The sequence below is a fragment of the Ammospiza nelsoni genome, chromosome 10, assembly GCF_027579445.1.
Source record: "Ammospiza nelsoni isolate bAmmNel1 chromosome 10, bAmmNel1.pri, whole genome shotgun sequence".
Taxonomy (NCBI): domain Eukaryota; kingdom Metazoa; phylum Chordata; class Aves; order Passeriformes; family Passerellidae; genus Ammospiza; species Ammospiza nelsoni.
In genome coordinates, this window is record NC_080642.1 from 14,813,454 (window position 1) to 14,818,451 (window position 4,998).

Genomic DNA, 4,998 nt, shown 5'->3' on the forward strand with positions numbered 1-4,998 from the left:
TTTGGGATGACAGCTTTGGACCACAACACCTTTCCAAGGAATTGCATCCCTGTCTCGAGGGCCCGGCCGGTATTTGCCGAGTTCCCACGTGTGCCCGTGTGCGTTGCACTGCTGGGGGCACTGCGCTCCGGCCCGCTCGGCGATGCCTCAGCCTGGGCCGCTCTCCGCGCTCGCTGCCATGCACAGCCTCCCCTCCTCTCTCCCCGCCACGGCCCCGCAGCTCCCTCACGCCCTCCGCGCTCCGAAGCGGGGCCCCGCGCCCAGCGCCTTCCCCTCCCCTGCTCCAGGGGCACGGACGGGCCGGGACCCGCCCCGGCACCCGCGGGGCCGAGCCCAGGCGGGCCGGCGGCCTTTGGCTCCGGTACCGCGGAGCACCGCACCCGCTCCGCCGCCGGCCCGGCCGCGCCGGCTGCCCCTGCCCTGGCCTGCCCACCCACGGTCCTGCGTCCCGCCCACGGTTCCTGCGCTGCCCGCCCGGGGTACCTGCCCGGGTTCCTGCCCGCGGTACCTGCGCTGCTCGCCCGGGGTTCCTGCCCGCGGTTCCTGCGCTGCCCGCCCGGGGTTCCTGCCCGCGGTTCCTGCGTCCCGGGCGCCGCTCGGTGCCCTGAGGGGCCGCGCTCGCGCCCTGCCCTCACGGTAACGGCCCGCGCGCGCGCTCCGATCACGCCGCGCCCCGCGCTCCTCCGCGGGCCTGGCCGCCGGGAGCCTGCGGGAACGCCGCTGCTAAAGCCACCTGTTCGTAAACATTCCTGATTTCTGGAGTCTGGGATTAGCATCTTAGCACGAAGATAACACTTCCACATTAGCATAAGCAAGTAACTAAGTACAGTTAATACTAAATTAACCAAGTTGTAGAAAAGGCTGCTGTAACTGCTAAGATGCAGGTTAACACAGCTGCTGGCTCTTTGCAATCGGAATGGCCAGGCTGATGTAAGCCCCGTGAAAGCCCAGGTTTTTATTGTTATTACTTTCAAACTTCTCACTTTTTGTATTTTCTCATCATCTCATTAGCATGACTAAAGCCAAGTTCTAGACATTCTATCTAGGCTGAAAAACTTCTACTTAATGCTCTGCCAAGCTTCTACCTAGCGTTTTCTGTCATCAGGCAATGCATTAATTCTATTAAATCAAGATTGGATGCGATAGGGCTACTCTGTCTAGAGGCCAATGCCAAATGACTGAGTCAACTGTATCAGAGCATTTATCAGACAACTATTTGTTGGCCGTGAGGCAGCAAAAGGAGGAGCAGAAGCTTTGGGACTGGCAGAGACCTGCTGAGGTTTGTACATTAACTGCAGACCCTTCCAGCACATCTAACTGTACAACCGTGTGTGTGTTCCTGAGATGGTTGGTATTGACCCTCTATGTATCTGTAGGGAATGGGTGACTGGCATGATGACAAATGGGCACATACACCACCACAGATGCAACAATTCCAGGAAATAAAGCAGTCCTGGATGGTGAAGATTTTTCAGAAATAACTGCAAATTCATTTCATGGAGGAGTGCCCATATTTCAAATCTTTGTAAAATGTATCACCAAGCAGTATATTTTCTGACTAATGATCCATTCAGCGTTTAAAAATATACTGAACTAAAAGATGATTTAAAAATATAATTATAATTTTAAAATATATTTGCAGTCAAATATACCCTAGTCTGATTATTAATAGATATAATCCCCCTAACTGGGAGTTCTCTTGTTTCTATTCAACTGGTTAAACTTGTGTTAGAAAAGTTTATATGAAAATATCAGTAGCAAAAAAAAAGCCCCGATAAAACAGGAGACTGTCCTTTCCAGTGTTCAAATTCTTAAAAGATAAAAAACCTGAAAGTAAAATGTAGTGAAGTCCAAGGGCATGGAAAAGAGTGGGTCATCAGACATTCCTAACCAAGTGGGTTTGGTTTCATGGGCACAGGATGCACATCCAGCAGAACAAGCAGGCACCCTGAGGAGTGACTAAGATACTTCCAGAATTATTTTTTTCCTTCCCCACTAGCATGTTTTTGTAACTATATATCGGGGGTAAAATACTGTATGAATTGGATACCCAGGAATGTGCTAAAGCTCTGACACTGCTTTGGAAGAGAGAAAATGCACATGTTGTACCCTGCTCACTGCTCCCCGGGGTTGGTGGTGTTAAACTGAACAGAGAAACTGCAGAGAGCTGTGTGTGCACTGAGCCCCACACTGCCCTGGCCCTTACTGATCACCAGCGACCCCTCAGTCAGTGGAGGAGCTGCTCCGATTCTTGCCCTTACAGGACTGGCTGTGTGCTGGGTGCTCTCAAGGAGCCCGGCCAGCAGGGGAACACAGAACGCATTTTGTGCGGTGCAGAAGGAGTTAAGGAGCCGTGTGCCTTGAGTTCCCTGCAGATAAGAACAATGTGAGCCCCCCTGACAAGCCAGGCAGGCAGCTCTGGCTCAGCAGATAGCAGGAACATGAACTGAAGGGGCAAAGACATCTCACAATTCCAACAGCCATTCATATCCTCGGGAGATTTCAGAGAGCTCTCTTGACATGTTTTAAGCCATGGCTGCATTTCTCTTTGTCAGAGTGCATTTGCCAGTTGCACTGCTGAGTTTTCATATGCAAGTCAGCCTACAGCAGTTTCCAGTAATGGCATCTTATGCAATTTCTGACCTACTTTAACACATTGGGGCATTTGGAAACATGAGATCCACTGCAGCAGCCTTCTGCTTGACAATGTGACACTGCAGCAGGAAGCCCAAGTCTTTAGACGAACACATGGATCCACTAAAATACAGGAGACAGACTGTAATTTTCAAGGTATTTGTCAAGCCATTAGCAGCATGCAGATCAATCATCATCTGTATAATTTTTTACCTAGAGATCCTGCACGTTATTTCAAAAAGATCAAATGGCCAGGTCAGTAAGCTGTTCATAGGCACTGACCTGCATTGCGCTCTCTTGGCCCTTCTAGGCTGCCCTTCCTGAAGAACACCTCAAATGAGAGCAGTGTGTTACTGATGATAAACCATGACCTGGGTAGCAGTACAGAGATCCTGTCTCTGGGCCCACCAGCCAGCTGTGCTCAGAAGAAATGTGTCGTCTTCTACACATCCTCCAGACACCAGCAATCTCAGAGAACTAAAAGTTTTATCAAAGGAGATCTTTGATACACTTTCATTAATTCCACTACCAAATGTAACCTAACTACTAACAGGGACCTAACACTACTAAAGCTTTTTCACATTCACAAGATCGCATAAAATGTTAAGAGAACTTGGTACTAAATAAAAGCCATTAAAATATTTATGGTGTTAAGTGCATCTGTCCCATTTGTAATTAGGAGTGAAGTGGCAGTTTCTGAGGTTAGAATCTGCAGCCCAGCAGGTTTAAGAGAGACCTTGTTAGGGACAATAAACCCTGGAGGAGTTAGCACTGTAGGGGCTCTCTTGTGTCAGAAAAACAGAAATAGCATAAAATGCTCACAAGTCACATAACATTTGGGTACTGGAAGGACACATTTTTGTTCCATACAAGTGTAAAGCAAATTCAAAATAAGATAATCCTCTCTAACACATGATATACATAGCTAAGTAAACTTTCTATACTTGAATATGAAAATTTTTTGTTCCAAATACATTGATGACCATGAGCTTTTTACAGTAGAAGGGAAGTCAAAGCTCTGAATACTTGCAAAAATCTGTTAGATTAAAGCTTTGAGCATTCTGTGGTTTTTAAATCCACACTCAGGGCTGCCCACATACTCTTAGCATCCAGGATTTTTCCAGAAATCCTTAAATTATGCAGTTTCCTCCATCACAGGCAACCTACCTCATTTTTTACGACGACCAAAGTGTACCTTCTGATGCAAAGCTCTTGTTCCACTTCAAGCTCTATTTAACTCAATCTCTCCAAAAATAATGATGAATAAACTTCACAGAGAGGTAAACTTAAATAGGGCAATTCCAGGTTCAGTTCCAGGCTCCTGAGAACACTGCATTTAAAGAGTTGTATGAAATCATTCAGCAGGACTTGGTGCTGAGAAATATATTTTTCCTTTCCAAATCTCCTACTGAGAAAGAGGCAGGGTGCAGGGGATTAAAAACACAAAAAACAATACCCACCCTCCCCACTCTTGTTTTTGTTTCCATACTGATTCACAACTCCTTTAGTCTACAACTATTCCTTCTATTTTCAATTTCCATCCAGATTTTCTCTCCAGTGCTGGGGAACTTCTATAGCAGACATTTCAGTACAAAAGGAAGTTTTCTTTACTGCTGTTCTACAAGCAGCATCATCCCCAGCTGAAAGTAATTACTGGTCAGTGCTAAATGGCATCTGTCCTTAAGGGATCATCTCACCTTCTGCAGGCGGGATGTAAATAAAGCCTTGCAGCTCATTTTGTCTTTGACTAGCTTCTCCTCAGCCTCCCCTGTAACCCTGTGTGTGCTCACCTGGGGGGTGGCAGGGGGAGTGGGGCATGGCAAGGAGAAGGAACCTCAGCTGATTTGGACACACACAGTGGCCATTTTACAGCTTTGAAATTAAAGGTCCTTGCTCCACATTTGAAGCCACTAAAAGTTACCTAGTAAGAATTTACCAGTATAAAAGTTAAACATTTCAGGTTTCTGATTTTTCAAATCAGCTACATGGTAGCTAATTTAAATCTTTATTCATAATTTAAAATGAAGGCTAAGAAACCTTTACTCTGAAGTTCATATGAAGGAAAATGGTAATTTTATCCTATCCTAATAGTCTGTACACCTCTTTACAGATAATTGCTGTACCCTTTACCTACTCAAGACAAAGAAATAAAAATTAGAAATAGTTCAGTTTAATTAAACAGCTTAACACTAGACTTAATACTCATATACTATTTACATGCTTATTTTGATATTTACATGCTTATTTTGAACCCTTCCAAAAGTTGTGGTTTTTTCTTTCTCCCCTCCTCCCCCCAAGTGACAATCTTTACATGTTTAAATTTAAAAAAAAAACCCAAAAAACAAAAAACACTTGTACAGAATC